At 34.2% G+C, this 26,479-nt stretch overlaps 1 long non-coding RNA gene across 2 annotated transcripts; it reads left to right on the top strand.

Annotated features, from left to right (window-relative positions):
* Window positions 1–3,741: 3,741 nt before the first annotated feature.
* On the top strand, window positions 3,742–20,280 carry LOC103879808. Of its 2 annotated transcripts, none has more exons than XR_002518587.2 (4): window positions 3,742–3,769; window positions 14,259–14,512; window positions 17,620–17,721; window positions 20,148–20,280. It is a non-coding gene; the product is annotated as an uncharacterized LOC103879808 (long non-coding RNA). The 2 variants fall into 2 exon arrangements; XR_002518588.2 differs by lacking the exon at window positions 20,148–20,280 and adding an exon at window positions 18,475–18,693.
* Window positions 20,281–26,479: the final 6,199 nt, after the last annotated feature.

The raw sequence follows: 26,479 nt of genomic DNA, 5'->3' as shown, positions 1-26,479 counted from the left end.
TATCTCACTATTATAGATATACACACACATATATATATATTCACCCTAATAGCAGAATGCTTTTCTTAAATTAAAGTCTAACCTTTAGTAATTTGAACTTATACAAATGAGATCTTAGTGTAGCCTCTGTCCCAAATCATCTCCCTAACATAGGTAACCAGGCTTTATCACTCTAGCTTGCATCTTCTCTTTTTAAGAAAAGTTTATTTGAACTCGTGTAGATGCTGAAAACAGGCCAATATGGGACCATCAGAAGTATTCAAGTCAGAGTTCCTGCCCTCCAGAGGTTAATGATCCACTATGAAAGGCAGACAGACACAGAAGCGAACAGCTCAGATTACCATGTGGGAAGGACTGTGCTGAATGAAATGGCAGTGTGCAGTGACTCTGTAGAATCCGGACGCCACTTAGCCCTGACTAATCACGAAGAGTTCGTGAAGAAGTGAGGTCTCTGGAGAGTCATAGAGGAGTCACAGTGAGGCAGGTGAAGGAGAGAGATATAGAGAGCGGGGAATTTAGAGGGTACCACATGAACAAATGTGCAGAGAGATCAGCAGCACCAAGACTCTAGATCTGAACAAGCCCTTCTGAGGGGCCAGGACAGGAAGTCACAGGTAGACATCTGGGTCTCATTCTCTTACAGTCAGGTTTCTCTACCGCATAGCCACATGGTGCCACATCTCCTCATACAGCACTGAAAACTCTATGTTCCCTGTCCAACAGAAGTCATTGTCATCCCTAATGTTACTCTTCCTTCTCTATTTCCATCTTAATTGATGCCACCACTATCATGATTAAAATACAGTTTGGAGAGTTGGAAGAGCAGGCTCAGCCACTTCTATTTGACTGGTTACAGATGAGTTATTTAACTTCTTGGAGCTTTAAAACCTCATTTGTAAAATGGGTATAAATAAAAGTACCCACTTCATTGAATTACTGGAAGTATGAAATGAACATTCTATGAGTAGGGTCGTACAGTGCCTTACCCATAAGTTCAATAAATCAAATTGTTAGTATTATTTGTATTAATAACATTAATAAAGTTATTAATATTAATAAAACTGTTATTTAATGATTTATTCTAGTTGAAACCTGGACATAAACAGAAACTTTTGCTTTTTCTTCATTGACCTCTGGTTACCCATAAGAATGCGTTAGTTTACAAATGCCCCGTTTCTGATTTTTTTTTATTACCATGATGAGTTTTTCTCTAAAATACACACACATAATTCTGTCACTTTGGGCCGGTATGGGCTCTTTAGATACAGTTTCCTTAAAGGACACACTAAGGCAGGGTGTATTAATCCATAAGACTGTTTTATGAACACTTTCCACTTTATGCTTACACCTAAGACAATGTATGATTCAAACTATTAAAATGCCACCAATAGGAGAAACAAATAGAGAGAGTCACTCTTGAGAAGGTGCACATTCTTTAGGGTAAAATTTTCCCCTGACAAAAGCTTTTAACAGTGTTTTAAAAATCAGACTTCAGGATGGGGGCGGTGACTCACACCTGTAATCCCAGCACTTTGGGAGGCTGAGGCCTGTGGATCACTTGAGGCCAGGAATTTGAGACCATTCTGGCCAAACAAGGTGAAACCACATCTCTATTAAAACTACAAAAAAGAGCCAGGCATGGTGGCCTGCGCCTGTAGTCCCAGCTGCTGGGGAGGCTGAGGCAGGAGAATCGCTTGTACCAGGGAGGTGGATGTTGCATTGAGCTGAGATGGCACCACTGCACTCCAGCCTGGGTGACAGAGCGAGCCGTCATCAAAAATAAATAAATAAATAAATAAATAAATAAATAAATAAATAAATAATACTACTACTAATAATAATAAAATAAAAAATTTAGACTTCAGCACAGATCTTTCCTCTGGGAGTGCTGCTTTGCATCATTCCCCATTTGAAAGCATACTTCCTGTGGTGTGATCAACCTTGGATATAACTGACTGGCCACAGCCTGCTTAAATCTCCTCTACAGCTCTTGGCTGCCTATTAGATGGTGTGAAAGTTCCAGGGCCTGGCACACGTGAACGTATTTCGTGACCTCTCAACCAAGCCCCTCCTACACGTTAAGACTTGTTTCCTAACAAACTTAGCTTTGCAGCAGGCTCAGCACGGGCTCTGCTCTTTCCCATCTCCCGCCTGATCCCCTGAGTGTGTAGCAACGGCCTTCACTCATTTCACAGCCCAGCCCCTACCCATCCAATAAGATTTGGCTGAGGACTTTGTGCAGAGTACGTTTCTCTCTAAACCTTTTATACTCTTCTTTCTCTAAATTCCAGGGTGCATCTGCTATTGTGTCTTTCTCCACCTGTGTCCTGGAGATAAATGTTGCAGTTATTGGTCACACTATTCCAGTCTCCATTTCACCAAGTAGTTATTTTTCTAATTTAGCCATAAGCATCTTTTTGAATAAATAGTAACACTTTTAACCCTTTGTCTATATTCCATCCCTGTCCAAGAACCTTTCCTCGAATAAGCGCAGAAAATAGACATTACTTGCCTTTCATGTTATTCCTCTTAGGCACAATTAGCCTTTTCATTTTCTTAGCAATTCTATCATTTTGCAGATAAGTCCTTTATGTTACTGGTTTAAAATTATATCTTAACACGCTCAGCTTGTCCTTTAGAATGTGAGGCTATTCAAGGACAGAGGCCTTTTTGTTTATTTTTATCTCTCTAACTCCTAGTACAATGCCTAGAGGAATGGATGTTAGTTGAAATTTAAAATATAATAATAATAATAAAGCAAGTATAACTCTTTGCATGTATAGCTACATATTTCCTGAGTATCTCAGTCTGAAAGGAGAGATTAATACAGAGTCTTCAGGTCAATGTAACAATTCCATGCATGGCCAATCCCCCTGTGATTCAAGATGAACTATGAATGGTCATGTTTTCTACTGAAAACTGCCTTACATTTAAATCTAGCCTAACATCTCCATGCATAAAACTAAGATTCTCAAAATGTCAGTACTGTGAGATAAGTATTCTGTTATCTTTAAACTGTGCTTAAAAATCTGGATGAAAGAATGCTGACAATTGACTAAAACATAATTAAAGTTCTCAGCAAATAGAAAATTTAAGAAAACTATCAGTTTTTTCCCCCAGAAATAATTCCCTTGGTTGAACAAGCAATTCCTTTCAGTTCTCACTAAAGTTAATGTATTCTTAAGCTACCTTGCATGATTTAACGCTAAATAAACAATCACTACACGCAGAGTAAAGAGTGGGATGTAATTTTTCTAGGAGGTAATTTTGCCCTAGATGCTATGGGTCAAAAAAGGAGACCTTTCCACGTGTTTGATGAGGCTTAGTGAATTTTCTGGCTCCCCCTACCCCAACTCCTTGCTCAGCACCTCCTCTGCGTCCCTACCCTCCCTGCATTCGCATATCTGATAGTTTAGTAAAGTCTAGTTGCAATGGGGAGTACAATTGCCCTTTGCCATAAACAGGTGATATTTAATATGGGTATGTTGAAAGGGGATGATAGGGTTTGGCTGTGTCCCCAGGCAAATCTCATCTTGAATTGTAATAATCCCCACGTGTCAAGGGCAGGGCCAGGTGAAGTTAACTGAATCATGGGGGTGGGTGTTTTCCATGCTGTTCTCAGGGTAGGGCATAAGTCTCACGAGATCTGATGGTTTTATAAATGTGAGTTCCCCTGCACAAGCTTGTTTGCCTGCTGGCATGTAAGACTTGCCTTGTTTTTCCTTTGCCTTCTGCCATTATTGTGAGGCCTCCTCAGCCATGTGGCATTGTGAGTTCATTAAATCTCTTTCCTTTTTATATTACCCAGTTTTGGGTATGTCTTCATTAGCAGTGTGAGAACAGACTAATACAGGGGAGAAGCGAAATAATATGATTTTTTTTCACTTTAAGTATATGTAAAATCTTCTTCTTTCTCTTTCCTAGGAGAATTAGAGGCTATGATCATATTTGCTCACTTCTTTTTAAAGAGGATGCAACATCCTAAGTTGTCACTAAATAATGGAAGCACTCAGCTCTCTGCAAAATTCAGTACTCCATCTCTATTAAGTACTTCTAACCTTATTCGCTCACCTCAAGTTTTCCTGGATTAGAAATTAGAACATTTGCCCCTGAAAAAGTTCAGTACTCTTAGAAACTTCTTATTTATATGACAAGCTCTTATTTTAGTTCGCCAAGGTTCTTCTGCAGATGGTAGTAAGAGATATTAATACTTGGTTAAATCCATCTCAGCTAATTTGATAGAAAATGCTTTATCCTTTTGAACTTAAATAACATATTAGGCTAGCAAAAGAGCACTGAAGGAAACCGAGAGGGCTAATGAGGTCAGAATTTGTGAAAACAAAACAGGACTTTGATAGTTATTTTTTGGTTAAGAAGACGTTTTGGCCCTCTTCACCTAGTACTATGTTGATAGCAGCTGTCTTTTTCTGTTCAAAACAAGGCCAGGGGAAAAGAAACCAGTAAGTGCCCCTTTCAATTATCTCAGAGTAATGTCTGCTTGTGGGCAGTGGTTTGGTGCTCCTCCCAGGTCTTCTTGGCAGGGATAACCCAGAGGTTAAATGGTTTTAGACAACACTCCGAAGCCTTGTGCCTTTAACGGAGTGGATTTTCCTTCTTCTCATAAATCAGACAGGCTCCCATGAAGATTTTATAACAGTCCATTTCACCCCTGTGTGAGAGAGAAATGTTAGGTTCATTAATCTTTTTCTGCCTAAAAGATTTAAAGATAAGAGAAGCGCAAGGGTTCCACATGGGTGCTTTATAGGTAAATGTATGCAGTGAAATCTGGAATTATACACTTGCTTTTAATGTAAAATTCAGAAGCCATTAACAAACGCTAGCCTTAGCCTGATGTGAATACTTTTTCAATAAGAAGGAAGGGGAGGGAAAAAATATCTACACCTGAAAGACATCACCAGGAGCTAGAAAAATGGAAAGAAAAGAGGCATCACCTGCTCCCAGGAGTCTACATTTTATCCAAGGAGGAATTAGAAAAAAGTTAGATGTTTGATGCTATTAGGGAATTTGCATACTTGAAAAGAAAATGAGATGATAAAAATAATTAAACAGTGGCTACACATTTAAAATTAAGGCATGAAAAGGAAGAAAATGAAAGGTATTAGTGTAGGGGAATATAAAACATTCAAAAATCTCAAAATAATAAGGTAAATATAGTTGCATCATGTGTATGGACTTGAAATATTTTCAACACTATAAAATTGCAAAAGCAAAATTATGACTTTTAAAATAATGCTAATGCAAATTTCAACACACTAGGAGCTGAAATAAGTTGACCCTCCACTTTTTATTTTTAATTTTAAATAAATATTTTCTATTCATTTACAGTTCTATACTCTATTTAGCTGAATCTATTTTGATTTTAAATTTTGCTTTACTGAAAATAGGCCATTAGTTTTATTGCTAGTAACTTTACTTTTGTGTTTGATTTCTTTAGTTTAATTAATTGAGGCCTTCTAAGTTTAAGCCTTGTCAACACTAATAGACAAGGTCTTAAGCTATTTCTAAATAAGAACTTCCCTAATTCTTTTGTAACCCATGGATTTTTTTTTTTTAATTTTTGATCCTGCTTTTCAGCAGTTCATGGATTAGCCAAGTAAGACTTCCATTTATCTGCAAACTGTCAGCATAGTAGATGAGCTTTGCCATCTGCTTAGCTGACAAAGGTTTTTGGTTGAACATATTGGAAGGGCACCTCTCACTTTAGTGACACCACCTGCCAGTACAAAGAAAAGAAAACTGTGTACACCTGTCTGATATCCACATCCCTGATAGGATGGAATCAAAACCAGGTCTGCCATTCAAACCTGCACAGTGTTTGTTGTTACAAAGATGTAGCAACTAAAGGTCCATTCCCTCACTGAATCATATTTTGCAGAATGATGGATGGGGTGGGAGGCGACATCAGATTCAAAGTAATTTTATCTTCCTGTTTTTGTTTATGTAGATAAAATCTGCACAACGAAAATGACAAGATCAGGCAAAAATACCTCTTTGCTTCCAGTGACACTGCCCTCTTCTAAACCCATCTTGACTTCCTTTATTCTACTTACAGCTTTCAACGTTGCTACATAATTTCTAGGCAACTGCTTTAACCTGTCATGTCATCTATGACCTCCTCCTGCAGCATCTAACTCTGTAGGTGATTGATAAACATAACCACTTTCACTATTTTGCATCCATTCACCAAATATTTGTTTAGCTATATAAACATAAATCTATTCATAGAATTGAAGAAGGAAAATACTAAGAGGTACACATCCAGATGAGAGAATGTATGATTTGACGACAACCAAGACCAGATAGAAGAAACAAATTGAATATGTTTGTGTGCGCGCGCGTGTGTGTGTGTGTGTGTGTGTGTGCTGGGGGGACCTCCTGTATAGATAAATCTGAATATAGAAATTTTGCTTTAAGGCTTGGTGTGGTGAGCTATAATCCCAGCACTTTGGGAAGCCAAGGAGGGCAGGTTGCTTGAGCCCAGGTGTTTGAGATCAGCCTGGGCAACATGTCGAAACCCCATCTCTACAAAATAATACAAAAATTAGCTGAGTGTGGTGTCATGTGGCTGTAGTCCTAGCTACTTGGGAGGCTGAGGTAGGAGGATCACTGGAGCCGAGAGGTAGAGAAAAAAAGAAAATTTGATTTAAAAATTGCTTTATTTCAAATACAAGTATAAAAATATGTTTATATAATCACATACTATACATATATTGTAAGACTTTATTTCTTAGAAAAGGATGTTTTGATTACTTATCAAGTACTGAAACTACATAAATGAGTGTACTTACATCACAGTTGTAAAAGGACTTACTATAGATTTATACTCTTCTTACATTGAATTGGGGAAATAAAAGTAAAGACAGCCTATTTCACATCACTGCACTAAATTAATTTAAACTCTTCTGCAATCTAAGGCACAATTACTCTGGATTTAGATGCTAGAAGAGAAAGTTAATGTTATTTCCAGATTGTTTTATTATTTTTAGATTATCTTTTAGATTGTCATTTAAATTTCATTGCTACAGCATCTGGTTGAAAATCCTATTACTGGTTCAGAACTAACTGTACTGAGGAAGTCTCTAATCCTTCTTGCCCAATCTATGGCCTTTGGGTATCAACTTCTTTATTCCCTCCTTCACCAGAACCATAGTATATAGTCCTATGTGTCTCTTCATTTTTTGTCCTTATGATATGTTGCTCATACTTTCTATATATAAATACACACGCGCACACACACACACACTTTTCTGCCTTTCTTGCAAATAAGACTTGAGAGATTCAGTCTTTGCAAGGTGAGAGTTTAGTGGTTTTCATACCTGTCCCCACTGCTTACTACAGTGCCTGACGTATAAAGGTATTGATATTTGGAAGCTGAATAAAACCTTTAAATCAGTCATTACCCTATGATACGGTTTGGCTGTGTCTCCACCGAACTCTCATCTCGAATGTTAATCCCCACGTGTCAGGGGAGGGACTTGGTAGGAGAGGATTCGATCCTGGGGGCGATTTCCCTCATGTTGTTCTCATAAGAGTGAGTGAATCCTCAAGAGAGCTGATGGTGGTTTTAAAGTCCTTTGCTTGCTCTCCCTATCACTGCCGCTGCCCTGTGAAGAAGGTGCTGGCTCCCCCTTGGACTTCTGCCGTGGCTGTAAGTTTCCTGAGCCCTCCCCAGCCATGTGGAACTGTGAGTCAATAACACCTCCTTTCTTCATAAATTACCCCATCTCAGATAGTGTCTTTATAGCAGTGTGAAAACAGACTAATATATCCTATAATACTTATTTTTTGTTTTTATAACTTCAACTTTAATTCTGAATTCAGTGGGTACGTGTGCAGGTTTATTACATGAGTATATTATGTGACGCTGGGGCCCAAATAGACTATTTGGATCTAGCCATTCTACAGAAAAAATTCAATATGCTAAATCAGAACAAAGTGGATTTGATTTGGAAGCTTGCACTTTGCAGACTATGAAGTTGGAAATACCACAATGTGAAAAAGACCTCAAGAGATAAAATTGACATGCCGATGAATTAGATTTCATCATTAGTATCACCTGAGACAAGAAAAAATATATGGTAGATAATATTTAGCATGCTGAAAAATAGAGGTGGAAATAATGTAGTTACCCTCAAGAGAATGCAGATGGTAATAAGAGTTTCCACTTGTTAAATGTCTCTTATGAAGCAAGCATAGAGCTTGGTGTGTTTTACATGTCTTTAGTCTTTACTGAAACCATGCCAGGTGGTTTCACTTCCATTTTCCAGGTGAACAAAGGGAGGTTCAAACTGATTATTAATCTTAAGCAGCAAAATTAGAATTTGAAAGAAAGACTCATCTTCTCTGATCCTAAGACTGTCTACCTAAACCTCTCATTCATAACTAAATCTTTCAAGTATAAAGTGATTTGGAAGAAGAAAATAGACGTCATGAATATTTTGAGTCCTATTTTTGTTACAGAACACATTGTTCCTACCATAATGGTAATATTATCCTCCTATTTAAGGCTTAAACAAAAGATAAGTAGGAAATAATACTAACCCATATTTTTATAGTTTGTAATATTTTTATAGCTTACAATATTTTATAGTTTAAATGTCATTACATATTATACTCTAGTTAAATTTATTTGGGCTTTTGTTTGGGTTTAAGATATTACCAGGATAATGCTGCTTAAATTAAAATTCAGAAAATTATAAAACATTTTCTGGAAAGGGATTTGAGACCTCACCAAATTAGTTTGGTTTTCCTGTCTAAGCCTATTTTCTATCCAGAATAATTTTATATGTTTTTATATAAATAATTTTACATACACATTTGATATTATGTAATAGTATATATGTAATTATATAATTATGTATTTTACATGTGTAGGTAAAATATGTGTTCATAATGTCTCAATTATCAAATAATCATTTTATATAATTAATCTTTTTTAGAAGTGGGTTATGAGGAAATAAGGCCAAAAGTTTTCGTGAACAGTTCCTTGACCATAACGTGGGTGCCTAGATGCTAAGGGACAGCCTCACATATTCTCTGGTAATATAAAAAAGATAAACCACTCCTCCTATACCTAATGACCCTGAAATGTAGGGAGGGGGATAGACACGTAAGTATATTTGGAACAGTAAAGCTTATCACCAAAATTTAGACTGCACAATTAAGTAACAGAATTTTACTGCATAAAGCGTTATATTAGGGAAAAAAGGAAGATATAGAAGACAATATTAAATATGAATCCTCAGTTCATGGACGTGTAGTCAGGTAAATAAGATATAGTTCAGACAATAACAAATAGAGTAAAACAAATTCAAAAGTGAGTTGTATAGACAAAAGAGCTGTATTCAGAGAAATGAGAAATTATTGGAGGTGAAATGAATAACATAGGAAATGCTTTATTTATGAAAGAAATATTTTGGATGAAGTATAAATGGACGTGCAGTCTTTTGGACTAATGACAAGAGAGTATCCCAGATCTAAAAATAAGTGTAGATGTGAAAATGCAAGGAATGTGATAAGAATGGTGAATAGCCCATTTGGGTTGTACCTGGGAATGGGGAAAGTTGAGTAACTGAAGAGATGTTTAAGAGGCAGCTTACGCCAGTTTCTGAGCTATGTGTCTATCTTCATTGACCATAAAAAAGTGCTTTTGATAATCTAGAATATATTTTGGTTTTGAGTATCAGGAGATAAAACAAAATAAAAGAAGGACTTTAGGAAAAAAATGTTCTAAAAAGGCAGAGTGGGCACTTCTCTCTAATTCTGAAAATGTGAAAACTTCTCCCATAAATTACAGCAAGCAACTTCAGATTTTAAAAATTTGTACAATAGCTCCAAAAAGAGTTCCCTATTCAAGGCTCTGTAATTGAATAACCTAAAATGAGCAATTCTAAAGTCATGAAAATGTAATTTTGTATTTAATAAAGTAAACATTTTCATATCCCATTAAAACATTTTCATTTATTTCATAAATGCTGTTGGTGGTCCTTTTTTAAACCACATTCTGGGATTTTATTTTTATGTACTTATTTTTGTTATTATACTTTAAGTTCTGGGATGCATGTGCAGAACGTGCAGCTTTGTTACATAGGTATACATGTGCCATGTTAATTTGCTGCACCCACATGGTCCTTTTCTTTACATAAATAAATTATGCATGACTTTAGTGCATAAAAGCATTTTTCTTCCTATGGTGTGAATATATTAAGGATCTAGGGTCATTTCAAAATTTTGTGTGTGTGTGTGTGAAAAAAGGAAATGTTTTCAAATATTAAAAAGAATAAAACCAAAAACCCATTTATTTTGATATTAATTAAATACCTTTTCTCCCCATAGCCAAAGGTAATTTTTAAAGAAACTCATGGAATTATAACACATGGGCCGAAAATGTTGAATTTTACAAATTTTAAAAAGCAGTGCATAATATTAAACCCAAAGTAAATGTAACTATACAGAAAGGATTGGATAACAGTTACATCTATCAAACAAGAGGCTCTGCATTTATCCAAGGCTTGTATTGCTTTATGAGTATTGTGAAGAGAATATGCATTAGTAGCATAAAAGTTCTATTGTATACATTTATTTATTGTCAAATGAGCTTTTGTTGTTACATTACTGAAATGAATATTATGTTTTTACATTGTAATGACATGTTAGAATGTGGAACTTCCTCTCTTTCCTTGCTTCTTATACATAAATAACCTACTTTCCTAATATTACTTCACTGGATCACCTGCATAACATCCACAGTAATTTATTAGGCAGAACAAAATACTTTAGGTGAAGTAAATAATATTTTATTAAAAATTAATATTGAAAAACAAGTATAAGGATAGGAGAAATGAAACATGAAAATTCAATAACAAGGAGCTTAAGGAAGATGAGGATATTTAAAGTAAGTTTTGGCAAGCATTGCAATATTTAGCTGAACATTTTCATTTGTAATTAGATTATGAAATAAAGCCAGCTGGCTTTGCAAAGTTTTAAATACTGTGTGAACACAGAAGCATATGGTCTTTTGATGGTGTCAGCTGATTTCAATCTAGGTAGGATACTTACATGTTCCCAACAGTTACGGATTTCTGAAGAGATTTTCCATTAGCTAGAAATAATTATCAGTATAAATTAATATTTATCTGACCTATGCTGATTACCTAGCCACTTTTGTATATGTTCCAAATATAACAAAAATGCCCATCATTTATGAGTTAATAGATGTCATTTGTTTTAAGTTTTTTGGATATTTAATAATTAAGTATAATTCAGAGATTCGAACTTGCCTAGATACTCTCTCTAGTTTTGGAGGGAATGTTAAAACAAAAATCCAGCTTCATATTTAATAAAGGTTGCTGTTGCTGGAATCTATCATATATGACTGATTTTTGCTCAAACTTTATAAATTCCTAAGCTTTCATGAAACATGCATCTGCTAATTCCTCTCAAACCTTTCCTTTCTCAAAATTAATAAATAGGCAAATAATTAAAATAGTATGGTTTAATAATAGTGGTTTTGTCACATTAGACTCCACAGTCTCCTAAAATGAAGAATCTTAGTATGTGATAGTTAATTTAAACATACTTTTAGTCTTTAAATACTGAACACTTTTCCATTTTCCCAATACGTTAATTAGAAAAAGGTAATTTTTAGAATGCATGGATTCAGTCAGACTACACACCCTTCTTTTGCATATTAGTTTGTATTTGAAAAAATACAGGTCTGAAGTTTGCCATCCAATTTCAAGTAAGTGACACTGACTTTACTCTTTACATTTGAAAACCATGGCTAATTCCACGCTTCCTTTATCTTTTCTGTTACATTCAATAAACATAATATAGACACATTTTTAAAAGGAAAATATTTCAAAACTAAACATGCATGCATCTTTCAAATCGCCTTCATATAACTATTCCAGAACAGGCCCCCGTTTCAACGAACTTTAATCTGTGCTGTCAGAAGATTCTCACTTTAAAAATTAAAGTATTCTTAATTTTCCTTAAAAATAAAAATAAAATATAAACTTTTAAACCTAGCAGTTGGTGTAACATTCCTTTGTATCAACAGGCTTGCATATGAGACCTTCGGCATTAACTCTTACTTTCATATAGCTATGTTATCTCTTAGCAATGTACAGCTTTGTCTGTAATGTTCAACTTCTCAACTTCAACTTTTTGTCTTATTATTCCTCTTTACAAATAATCTATTTCAGTCAATTTGTACTCAGTGTTCTGTAACACTCCCATGCCCTCCCCTCTAGGGGCTGTGCTGCACGGATTTCCATAAGCCTCTCCCATTTTTGCATACCAAATTATTTTATCATTCCAGGTTATTGGACTCCTTTTGTAAGCTTTCTCTAATCTCTAGCACATAAAATGCCCCACACTCTGTCATAGTATTTCGTATCTATTACTTAACTTACTCATTTGTAGCTCTATATCTGTCCAATTATATTTGTACATTATTTGATTAGTAGTTTTCTTGAAAACATACTCTATGCTTTCTAATATTTTTGTAAATATCACTCAATTTTATTTGACAAATGAATTTTCCCTTGTCATGTTTTATATCTGACCTATTCAAATACTTGCCAAAGAGAAGAAGCAACAGAGAACATATGTTAGGTGGTTTTTTTTGCATGTTTTTGTAGTGTTTGATAAAAATACTCCATTACTCTTGATGTCTATAAATAAGATAAATATATATTTTCCAATTCTTGGGAAGATTATAGTTTAGGATATGAAACTAAGCATTTTTCCCTCAATTTTTATGCAGTAGAGCACATTTGGTGCTAAACAATGACCTATAACCTTCCTAACTGGTTCTGAATTTGTGATTCTGAGTCATCTTGAATTCTTCATTTCTACTATGTATTGAATATTTGCTTTGTTATCAACATGTTTGCATATGAGACCTTCAGCATTAACTCTCACTTTCATATAGCTGTTTTCTCTTAGCAAAAGCTATCTCTTCTCTTGTCAGCAGATATTAATATGAACTCAAAGGTGCAAAATAAACATTGCATCTTTTCTACTATTGAATATAGAAGTTCCCCAAATTGCTGTTTGTTGGAAATCGACAAAATACATTAAATTGCCATATAGCTATTGCTTTGGATTGTTCAAGCTTTTTCAGTGGAGTCCACTTGTTTATTAAAATAAAAGTAAAATCTTTGCAGCCTCTTTTTAAAAAAGGAATAAATGAATGGTATGTAGAAATGGGATAATCTTATTTTAAGAACAGTAGTTTACTTTGGATGACTTATTTGAACCTCTTTCACACTCCAGACACCACCATCAGATTTAGCCATACACAGAGCTTCTGGAGAAAAGGACTAAAAATAAAACGACAAGTGAGCTTTTAAAATTAATGTAAAAGTGTCAGCCAACATTTGCCAATGTAATATCAGAGTTTTTGTAATTATAAACAGTAAGCAAGAAAAGGTCAAGTTGCATGGGTCAACAAATAAAAGAAAATATTCTTATACTGGAAAATAAAAAAGCCCAAAGAAAACTTTTTATTTTGCAGATCATTTCTGCATTGCCTGAAACTAGTGGTTTTCATACTAGACTTTGGAGATATCAATTCTGACCAAATTATTTGACATATTCAGAGAAAACAAATGTGAAACTCTTTGAGATTCCTTGGACAAATATAATGAAATAAATGACTACAGCAGTTCTCTAGAGTGGTCAACAATAGCACCAAGAAAAACTGCTAGAGAAATCTTATCTAAGTGAACAATTACTAGAGGAAGAATGAATATGTAGAATATTTGGTGAACACTAGAATAATATACTGTATAAATATTGATAAAAACAATTCCATATTATGTGTTCTTTAAAAGCATTTAGAAATATTTGTCAATGAATCAAAAACTTGATTCTCTTTGATTGAATCCAGGTGTATGTTCATGGGTGTATAATTTAGAGTATACAGTCTAATTCCAGGATTTAAAATCTTAGTGTGCCCATTTGAAGACATTTCTTCAGTTTTCTTGATATGTTACCAAAATATCTAGATAAGAATGCTCCAGAAATATTGCTGCCAGAGGAATGCTTAATTGCTTCCACACTGGAAGCGTGCTGAGGGCCGGGGCTTTGATCTTTCTTTGTTGCTGTGTCCTCAGGAACAACGTGTGGCTTCTAGTGGGTGCCTAACATGAAGACAAAAGACTTGTCACATAGAGGCAGGGATGTGGAACTGTGCCACAAACAAAAACCTGGTTTGTTTTTTTTTCCAGTGTCATTTCAGTGAGGAAAAGACTCTTTCTGTGAAGAAAATAAATTCAGTAATTATAATCATCATGGTGGAGAAGAAAAAGCACCACTAAGCTACTGAGAAAGACACAACAGAGAGAATGCCGGCACAGAACTGTCACGTTTGTTAACTGTTTCTGTTAAAAACCGACAGTGGACATTTAGCAGAAAACTTTGGAGGGAAGAAAAGCCTTCAACAGAAAACAAAAAAATGCAACATGACGTGACTTTTCTTTGAGTAAGTCTATTAACGAACAAAAATTATTATGTGATTAATCCTAAAGGACCTGAAGCAAGAATAAACTCTTCAGTACAGAAAATATCAGGGGTTAGCAGACCAGGAACATTTGCACAGTACAGCTAGGACCATAAAATAATGATTGTCTTAATCACAATAAACAATAGTAACACCAGCTATATGGGGATGATTACATGGAAATGCTTATCAGAATTCTTCTGTTAAACTATGAATCATATTCATTTATATTTAGGCCTAATGTAAAATAAATTAACTTGTATATAGCATTTCTAAAATTTGGCTTTAGTTATCAAGAAAACATCTTGTAAACATCATACAGGTACAAGTTAAATAAATCATACCTCTATAGTTTTGAAAATGTGCATGAAGGAAAAATGGTGATAGAATTTATTTTAACAATATAGCCAAGTTTCCTATGTCTAGCATGAATAAGAACAGGTAAGCCTTTACTGAATTCTGTCTAAATAAAAATAAATTCTGGCTAGGTGAATAATTTATTATACTTCTATTACCCAGCCTTTAATTCATCATGCTACTGTGATTAAATACAAATTAAGCATAATAATTGATAAATCATTTCATATAATTTCAATTCAAATACTATAGAATCATGCTGGCTATTGCCTAATATTTAGAAAAATTTATTCTATATTTTAAATTGGCACACACTAATTACAAATATTTATGCAGTACAAGGTGATGTTTAGATACATGTATATATTATATAATGCTCAAGTTGGGGTAATTAACATACCACCTCAAACATTTGTCATTTCTTTGTAGTGGGAACATTCAAATCCTTTCTCATAGCTATTTTGAGATATACAATACCTATTACCCAATTTTTTAAAAAAAGAATGGTTTAAAGGCTCCCACTATGTAGAAGATGTAAATGTAAACTCATTTGCAAAGGCTTTAACCTCAATATACAAACCATCCTGATAAAGCCTCTGTAGACTACAATGTTACTGGAAAATTAATACAGCCAGGATCCTAGTGCTGACAAAGCAGAAGTTTTACATGCAAATATTTATCTTCTGTTTCTTATATGCTTATCTGTCTCTCCAAATCAAGAATTGATGAATATCTATGTGAGAATGCTAATTAGTTCACCAGTAGAAATAGAAAGGAATTGCAGGTAATGATATCATAAAACAGCTTCAAGCCCTCTGTAAGTGTGTCTACATATATTTATTTGCTAGTTTGCAAACACTGCTGAAAATACTTTAGACTAATGAATGAAAGCCCTGTTTCCACAATCACCTAAGGATAAAAGTGAAAATTTGGATGTTTTGGGAATTTAATGGTTTCTAGTAAATCTTTTAGTTTCAAGGCCCTTTAAATTTAATTAGTAAATATTTCTGTATGAGCTGAAGCTGTATCATTTTAACAGCTTTTAAAAACCCACTGAGTTTTCTTTCTAAATCTCGAAAATGCAGAAGAAGTAATTTGTTTTTCAGACAACCTCCTGGGCCACATCTTTAATGAAGGAGCAATCATCCCACCTGTCATCCATGCATTCTATAATTATATTGTAGACCAACATTTTAAAAAATTGCAGTGCCTATGTGAGAATGGAATCATAGAAAAATGGGACAAAAAGCAGACCCCAGAATGACAATGAATTCCAAATCAATGGGGAGAATTGGATATGCAAGTGAAAAATGGTAAATTGAGAACCCCATACCATCCTTTAAAAAATAAAAGCAAATGATTTATGGAATGGATATGAACAACAAAACTTTAAGCAATTGGAAACAAAGAAGTATAAGAACAACTTTTTATTTTAGGCACCTAGGCTACCCAAAATCAAGGTGTGGAAAATATAGGGAGGGAGAGGGAAATTCACAGCCGACTCTGGTTAACCATTGCAATAGCTCAAGAAAGTGATGGAGAAATGCTTTCTGGATGGGGAGAGCATTGAGTAGATTGAATAAATAAATAAAGCAGCCAGTCTCCACACGACAGGTATTAGTGGGCCTGACCTTTGTCTAATGAACTGAAAATAATATTCACAAGAAACCCATACATTTTTTCAAAAGAATTATATTTGCATATAACCAGTATCTAACTTCCTTGTACTAGGAAAGTGGTGGCAGAAATGAAGAGAAATGGGGAGATGTGTGAGTTGTTTAGAAGTAGAGAAAGTATGGTAATAAATTAGATAGAAGTGAGGAAAAGACCACAGATGAATCTTAATTTTCTGGCTTATGAACTCAGGTTATTGTTCATTTTTCTATTTTTCCTTATTTATTTTGGCATTTTAAAATTTAACTGTACAGATAAAAGATACTTGAGTACCTTATTTCATTGATACTAACCTACTGTTGGGTAATTCCTAAAATTATATTCAGGATATCTGTTTATACATTTACAAATGAATGTAAGCTCTTCTTTTAATTTTGAATGTGAGTTGTCCTTAGCAGATTTCTCTGTCAGGGTTTTCTTTATCTCAGGATGAATCAAGTAGTTTTTTTTTTTTTTTTAAGTTTAGAAGACCTTAATATTGGAATTGCCTGTTCTTCAGCTGGCTGTTTCCATCCATTTTGAAGCTGAAGTCTGTCTTTTATGGAGAAAGGAAGGGCTCTGTATTTTGACTAACTTTTGTATTTTTTCTGTGGTTATTAGTCTATATAGCTTTACTACTTTGTGAAACAATTTTTGCAGTAGATGCTTTTACAGAAAAAAATATCCTATCATATAATTTCATGCATTACTATATTTTTAGATTATATTTCATATTTTTTTTAACATCCAAGTTTTCATCACAGTTGCTGTTATGTCATTCCTTTCTCCTATTCTTGTGATCAGACTTGCCAAATACTTTACTGTTTTTTTCCAGGAACCAACTTTCAGCTGTCCACATGTTTTGTGTTTCATCCATTTTCTCCTTTTGTCTGTATTAAGTCCTGGAACATTTTAGGATATTATTTTACTATATTTTTAGACTCTTGAATTGTAGTCAGCTCTCATTTCTTTTAAATATTTATTGTGTTCTAATAGAGGCATTAATTGCAATAATTTTTTAGTTATTTTTGAAATATTGTACAGGTTTTAATTATGCCCCAATTTTTATTCATTTACAGAGAATGACAATTTTAATTTTGATTTCCTATTTAATGAAGAAGATGTTTAAAGATGACTGGCATTTATTTGATTGCAAATAAAGATAAAGAATCCTTAGGCAGGTAAGACAAGACAATGTGTGGGAAATAAAAGGTATTTGGGCTTAGTATCTTTCTGTTGCATTTGGGAGCAAGAGAGTAGCCCAAAGGTAATTCGTACTTTAAAAAATTATTTAGCTTTACTTGGTGGCCTAATACATGGTTTGTCTTTGTGAATGTTCCATGAGTATTTGAAATAATGATTTATTTTTGTCAATTGATGATAGCATATGAGATATTTTTGTTATTCAAATCTTTTAAAATTTTTGGTTATTAGTTTTCTTTCTATATAGCTGAGGAAGATGTCATAAATCCTGTTAGTAGTATTAGGTTAATCACATTTCCTTTATTTATAAAAGGTGTTACTTTTTGTGTGTCCACCTGTGCTGAATATATAAAGGTTTGCAATTTTCTATTTACATTAATATTGTCCTCTTATCTTTATGAAATACTAAAGATTTTCCTCTGATCTTTAAGTTGTAAAATATGCTATGTTTTTACCATTATAAAATATACTTTACACTGTTTTTGACTTTAATATTTTTGACTTTAAATTTCATATAATCTAATATTAATATTGCCACTATTGCCTTTCTTTATCTTCTTTCCCTCCCTCCCTCCCTCCATCTCTCTCTCTCTCCCCCTCCCTCTCTCCTTCCCTCTCTCCCTCCCTCCCTCCCTCTATTCCTTCCTTCCTTCTTTTCTATTTTCTTTTATCTCTTTTCTGTTCTCTTCTCTTCCCTTTTTTCTTTTCTTTTCTTTCTTGCTTTCTCTAAGTGTTTGATCTATTCGTGCTCATTTCTTCTAGCCGGGCTTCCTCAAATATCTTTTTAGGAATGATTCTTACAAAAAGAATACAGCTGTATTTTGCTTTTTAAAAATATTTAAATATTCATATCAATTCAATGTTGTTATAACACATTTTTCAGTTCTGCTAATGTTTCCTATTCATTGTACTTTCTTATGTTTCTTCTTTTGCCATTTCTTATTTAACTAATTATTCAAGAGTTTAAAAAATATTGTACATCATAATAGAATACCCATACTATTTGGATATTCTACTGTATATTTTTGTGTTGCTAATATTTGAATATCCTGACTGAATAAATACTTTCTCTCAGTATAAGTCTTTCTTCTCACTCTTTTACCTTCCATATGCAGAGCAAAGAAGGCTAGTTTTTTAATCTAAAAGATTTAAAAGGTTGATATAAAATTAACCCTGAAAGCTCATTAGTCCAGTTAGACTATATTTATCTGGTAGCTTTTATAACCAAGGAGCTGTTTCAGTTACTGTGGGCACAGTAATAATGACCATCTTTCTGACTTCATGGAGCTCATATTACATCTCTGGTGGGAGAGAGCTTGTATTCTAGTTGGTTAAGAAACAAATATATATATTTAAAATGATATTAATCATGTAAGTACAATGAACAAAAGGCAGATAGGAGTATATCATTTTCTACAGAATTTGATTGTAAGTGGGACAGTCAGGAATGTCATTACTGCTGAGCTGATATTTGGATAAGAATGATTCATTCAAAATGATGGAAAATTTATGAGTAAATGGATTAGACAAATTAAAACCCTAAGATATATCAATAAGCTTAGTTATAGCCCTAGTGTTAAAACAGCTGCATCCTTAGAAGTCTTCTCTGAGCATTTGGTGTCTACTTCCTTACAAATAAACTAGAAGTGTTTCTCACATTCATTGTACGTGGCGGATGTTATTCAGCCACGCCCATTTGTGCTGAATGAACTGATCTATAATAGGAAATTGAGGTATCATAAATTCCATATTTCTGCTTTGTATATGAAGATGAATATGAGAATATGCTTTGGCATATCAACAGAAAAAGGTAGGGCTGAAATTATATAATAGACAGTGCTCTGCGAGGGAAATAAGAACAACAAAATCCACATTGAATAAACAAAATCAGAAAACACATTCCCTGTTAAATAAAACAAGTGAACTGTTTTCTGATTCTTGATTGGCTATATATCAGTCAAGAGGCTCGGAAATCAGTGACTCATGTGGCAGATGCAGACTTGATGGTGTGTGAAGTAACAAAGGACACGTTCAACTTAGAATACGGACCATGAGGAGACTTGAGTGCCTTTCCTTTCTTCAGTAAATGAAACATAAGATACTGCAAGCCTCATTTTGAGAAGGACATTCACTTTGAACTGGCTTTCATATTGAAATGCAAGTCTTTGAAAGTTTGTGTTGGAATGTTTATATCAGGAGTGGCATAGGTTAAGATGCTATAACAAAGACATCAGCCAAAACAGTGAATTAGACAAAAAATGAAAGTTTTTTTTTTGTTTTGTTTTTTGTTTTTTCTTTTAGTATAACAGTTTAAGTAGACCCGGCCTTGTAGAAAACTCCACCTCTTTCATATCCTCCTATTTATGAGCTTATTTTGGATACCTCAATTCTTTCCATTTCCCAGGGGAAAGAGAGAGACCAAGGGAGTTCAGGTCCTTCTATTTAAGAACCAACAGTTGCACCTGGAACATAAGACTTCTGCTCACTCATAGGTGGGAACTGAACAATGAGATCACTTGGACTCGGGAAGGGGAACATCATACACTGGGGCCTATCATGGGCGGGAGCGGGAGCGGGGGCGGGTGTGGGGGAGGGATTGCACTGGGAGTTATACCTGATGTAAATGACGAGTTGATGGGTGCTGATGAGTTGATGGGTGCAGCACGCCAACATGGCACAAGTATACATATGTAACTAACCTGCACATTATGCACATGTACCCTAGAACTTAAAGTATAATAATAATAATAAAAAGACTTCTGCTCACATCCTGTTGCCCAACATTTAATCATACGGCAACCCCGAGTTCCTGGAGTGGTTGAAAAATGCTGTCTTTATATGGTCAGCTATGTGCCTATCTACAGATGATTTATTTTAATTGTTCACTTATTATTAGTTACCAATAAGGTAATATTAATATTAATATAATTAAAGACTACTTTGAAGAAAAGAATTATCTATAATTCTATCATAAGTATCTAATCTTTTCATTGGCCCATGTCTGTCATATTCTTTACTACATCATTTGTATGTATTTTATGTTGTTAAAATAATTACCATTTCTCCCAGCTATATTATCCAGGAAAGCTCTCGCATGTGAGCAAAAGGACCTCAAGATTGTTCATTTGGGCATTTTGTGTAGTAAAGGAAAAAGAAAACAGAGACATCAATTGGAGAATAGTTATTAGAATAAGTGATTTTGTTTTATGTAGGGTAAATAAATTTTATATATGTATACAAATGCACAAATATACATGTATATACATATACATAACTAATAAACTATAATTTTATACTTATGAGGAATCTTTAAAAAATATAATTTAATGGGTATTTTGAATCTCAGAAATATCTTGAATAGTAGAATTTGCATACATTTAAAAATGTAAAATTGTGAATACTATAACAGTGTAATGGTATAGATTCACTAAAGCAATAGTCTCTGGAGAGTGAAGATGGCAGAAGATATTGGGAGTGTTAGTTCAAAAGGAGATTGGTTTACTACATAGTGATTTACTTTTTCTAAAATTTCTAAAAATTAGATGATAAAATATTAATCCCAGGTTGTGGAATTTGGATGGTTGCCTCAATAGTTTTTTCATATTTCATAGATTTCAAATTGCTTTTATCAAGTTGAAATACAAAGCAAGAAATTCTGTTTAAATACATCATTATTTTGAACCCCTATCCACCTAAAAACAAATTAGTAACTATTGCCTACGATTGATTTATCATGGGAGTTCTGGAATAAAAGTCAGTGAAAGGTGACTGAGATTTCTTACATGAGTTTCCTTGAAGAATAGCAGTGTTATTTATGGGAATAACAAATATTTAGACAAGTCAAATTATATATATGACAAATTGTTGATTAAATGTGAAGTCATTAGAAATTCAGGTGTCAGATTATGTCAAACTTAGGGATGCTATTTTAAAACTACACACACAAACACATTTCAAATTATATCTGTCATTTATAAGCATATATGTTTTATATAAATAATATATGCTTTTAAATCAGTTTGCCTATATATTAAAACATGCATAGTTTTAGAACTCACATGTGCACAATATTTGAGATAAGTTATTTGTTTTTCTTTCAAAATCTAATTTGTGAAATTAGGTTTCTGAAAATAGAAATATTGGAAACTAAAGCACTTACAAACTAATAAATCCTTATAGAAAATTTTAGAATTTAATTTTTTTTTTTTTTTTTTTTTTTTTTTTTTTTTTTTGAGACGGACTCTGGCTCTGTCGCCCAGGCTGGAGTGCAGTGGCCGTATCTCAGCTCACTGCAAGCTCCGCCTCCCGGGTTTACGCCATTCTCCTGCCTCAGCCTCCCGAGTAGCTGGGACTACAGGCGCCCGCCACCTCACCCGGCTAGTTTTTTGTATTTTTTAGTAGAGACGGGGTTTCACCGTGTTAGCCAGGATGGTCTCGATCTCCTGACCTCGTGATCCGCCCGTCTCGGCCTCCCAAAGTGCTAGGATTACAGGCTTGAGCCACCGCGCCCGGCCGAATTTAATTTTTTTAATAGAGTACATTTAACCCTTTCATTTTGCATATTGAGCTTCATGAATAACATCATGCTGGAGAAGCAGCGACCAGGAAAAGTTACATCCTATGAAGCATAGCAATAGATGAAGATGTTATACAATGTTTTCATTATCAATTTTCCTACTGAGCTTTAAGATTTTCATTTAATTTTTTTCAATAGGCTGAAGAGTCTTTAAGATTCTTAAGTAATTTTTTTCAACAAAATATTAGAAATAATACTGAGGTGAAATCAATTATTTAATATGGTAGAATTTAATTATTTACATTTTACCTAGGAAGTAATATGATCTCCTATATCAATTGTGTGAAACCTCATAAAGGTTTTTATGTAGTGTTTCATTATATTTTAGCCTTCTTTATTGCTGTCATTGTTTGCATAAAAATGTAAATATTGGCAATAAAACACATAGAACTTCATTGATGCTAATTTTTGAAGATATTTATTAAGTACTTGAGACAAATCCAGGGTTGGATTTTCTAATAATTTTATTTTAAAAAGCTCTTCATGTTTGTAAGTTATTGTTGAACAATGTGAATAGTTTGTTATGTTCTCTAGAAGAAAGGTAAAGGAACAAAAACTGTGACTGAAACTTTAATTACTTCATGTATTATGAGCACACATTTATAAAATCTATTTTATAAAATCTTAATTTTAAAAAGCAATCACATTTCTTGCATGAATGCTGATTCATTTTACTTTTTCTCTTGAATTTCTAAACCAAATTAATAAATTTAAAAAATTAAAAACCCTTAATATGGTACATAGGAAATTTCCATTATTTTGAAACTTCTTAAAACGACAGTCTTCAACACTAATATTTTTAAATGAAAAAGACTGAAATGTAAGACCTAAAACCATAAAAAACCCTAGAAGAAAACCTGGGCAATACCATTCAGGACATAGGCATGGGCAAAGACTTCATGTCTAAAACACCAAAAGCAATGGCAACAAAAGCCAAAATTGACAAATGGGATCTAATTAAACTAAAGAGTTTCTGCATAGCAAAAGAAACTATCATCAGAGTGAATAGGCAACCTACAGAATGGGAGAAAAAATTTGCAATCTTTCCATCTGACAAAGGGCTAATATCCAGAATCTACAAAGAACTTAAACAAATTTACAAGAAAAAAACACCACCATCAAAAAGTGGGAAAAGGATATGAATAGACGCTTCTCAAAAGAAGACATTTATTCAGCCAACAAACCTATGAAATAAAGCTCATCATCACTGGTCGTTAGAGAAATGCAAAGCAAAACAACAATGAGATACCATCTCAGGCCAGCTTAGAATGGGGATCATCAAAAAGTCAGGAAACAACAGATGCTGGAGAGGATGTGGAGAAATAGGAATGCTTTTACACTGTTGGTGGGAGTGTAAATTAGTTCACCCATTGTGGAAGGCAGTGTGGTGATTCCTTAAGGATTTAGAACTAGAAATACCATTTGACCTAGCAATCCCATTACTGGGTGTATACTCAAATGATTATAAATCATTCTAGTATAAAGACACATGCACATGTATGTTTATTGCAGCACTATTCACAATCGGAAAGACTTGGAACCAACCCAAATGCCCATCAATGATAGACTGGATAAAGAAAATGTGGCACATATACACCATGGAATACTACACAGCCATAAAAAAGAATGAGTTCATGTCCTTTGCAGGGACATGGATGAAGCTGGAAACCATCATTCTCATCAAACTAACATAGGAACAGAAAACCAAACACTGCATGTTCTCACTCATAAGTGGGAGTTGAACAATGCGAACACCTGGACACAGGGAGGGGAGCGTCACACACCGGGGCCTCTCAGCGGGTGGGAGGGATAGCATTATGATAAATACCTAATATAGGTGACTAGATGTAAAGTTCTACTTTACATCGTCGGAAACACACATTTAATATAAGTGAATTGTAGTTTTTAGAGGATAGAATAAAATATAAATTTCTGCTTTTGATTGTGATGTTGAAGGTACTAGATACTTTTTCCAATAGGCAGGGAAAGAAAGATTAATTACAAAAATCTAACTTTTTAAAAAGACATAAGGAATCGTCCTAGGTCAATGGAGATCAGATATGACTGTTTTACTCTTGGGCGTACTGTATCAGTCTTGCTGTAGTCTTAAGGAATCCGCTAAAGGAAGCAATTATTACAGCTTTTGACTGTCATGTGGGATGGTGTGGCTTACTGGACTCCATGGGAGCTCAAGAAGGACAGCCCATTTTTTCATAACATATTAATATTTGCAGAGTAATGGATTCGATGGGAGTCTGGAGACCTGGGTTGAAAAAGAAGATGGAATTTTATCCATTTCCAAAGTATTTGAAGCCACAGTATTTCTTGAAATAAACCCACAGTTTTTTTTTTTGTTTGTTTTTTGTTTTTTGTTTTTTGTTTTTTGTTTTTATTTCAATAGGTTTTGGGAGAATCAGTGGTGTTTGGTTACATGAACAAGTTTTTTAGTGGTGATTTCTGAGATTTTGGTGCATCCATCAGCTAGGCAGTGTACATTGTACCCAATGTGTAGTCTTTTATCCCTCACCCCCTCCCACACTTTCCCCAGAGTCCCCAAAGTCCACTGTATCATTCTTATGAATTTGTGTCCTCATAACTTAGCTCTAATTTGTGAGTGGATATTTGATTTTCCATTCCTGAGTTATTTCACTTAGAATAATGGTCTTCAATTCCATCCAGATTGGTGCAAATGCTATTATTTCAGGGTTATTCTGACAAAGATAATTTCTTATCAGAGCTGCTGTTTTCTGCTGAATATTTTACTCATTAGTTTTTACATTCCAGGAAAATGTGCTAATGTCCAACTCTAAAGCTGCTTTATGATTTCTAAATACAGTTTTTACTTCAACCTCCTAAAACATCTTGAAATTCATAGCAGGTTTAACTCCTGGACTGCAGTATTGAAGAAAATGGACCAAAAGAAGGGACTTGAGAATTTAAGGGATATTTTATTACCAATTTATTTTATTATTGACTATTCTGAAACAAAGTCTTATCTTTCAACTGTGTACTAAGTAGATAGAACAAATATACAGTGTTATGGGTTATGTCTTGCAAAAAGATAAGCTGTAGCTCTGATCTCTGATATATGTAAATGTGATCCCATTTAGACATAGGGTCTTTGTAGATGTACTCAAGATTAGATGAGGTCATACTGAATTAGAGAGGCTCTAATCCAATATGACTGCTGCCCTCCTAAGAAAAGAAGAAAAGACGGACACAGAGGGGAAGACAGCCAGTGAAAACAGAATGTGCAGTGAACACCTTAAGTTACCAGAAGATTAAAGGGGCAGGCAAAGACCTTCCCCCTAAGAGGTTTCAGAAGGAGCATAATCTTGACATCTTGATTTTGGACTTTTAGGATCCGGAATTTTGAAAGAATAAATTTATTCATTGTTATAAGCCACTGAGTTTATTGAACTTTGTTATAGGAAACCTAAGAAAATAATATACACAGAAAATGCCAAAATATAGTACTGATGGCTTAGATGCATGAGGGGATGACCTTGGATGTGAGGGCTCACCGTTACCTTCACTAGTATGCTCCTAAAATCTGCATGTTTCCTCTGATGTGCTCAGATGCATTGCAAATACTTCTGTGCCAAAAGGTTGCTCATGCTCTTCTAATTTTTTTTCACTCCAATTCTTATTTGGTAACACCTAATTACCTGCCAGGAAATAAATTTCGTATCACCTCTTTCTACTAATCTGTAGGCTGGAAGTCAAAGGGGCAAAGTTATAGGCAAAATTCCACCCACTTGAATATTGCATTATTTCCATACAGAAATTCTTATTCACAGAGAGCCAAGGAGCAAGGAAACTAAAGGTCACACAACTGTATGAACTCAGAACTAGATTCTAGATATATTTCTCCTTTTGCTGTTTTCAAATAAAGATAGCATGGACTTTTCAATAGATGGTCATCGTGGTGGATAACTGTGGACACTTTCGTGGTGGGTTAGTAGCTGCCTGCTTTGTGGTAGAATTATAGCATACGAAATTGAAAAGGGCTGCAGAGGTTACTCAATGTCTTTCAAACTGAATTGCAATGTCCTTTACAGATCATGGACGCTTATCCAGCCAATTTGTCATCTCTCTGTGTGATGATCTCTCTGAATACACTACAAGTAGTCACCAGGGACCACCTTCTAGCTGCATTG

This window comes from Papio anubis, chromosome 19 (assembly GCF_008728515.1).
Source record: "Papio anubis isolate 15944 chromosome 19, Panubis1.0, whole genome shotgun sequence".
Taxonomy (NCBI): domain Eukaryota; kingdom Metazoa; phylum Chordata; class Mammalia; order Primates; family Cercopithecidae; genus Papio; species Papio anubis.
Note: the sequence above shows the minus strand (reverse complement) of the source record. Positions and strands in the feature narration are given on the sequence as shown.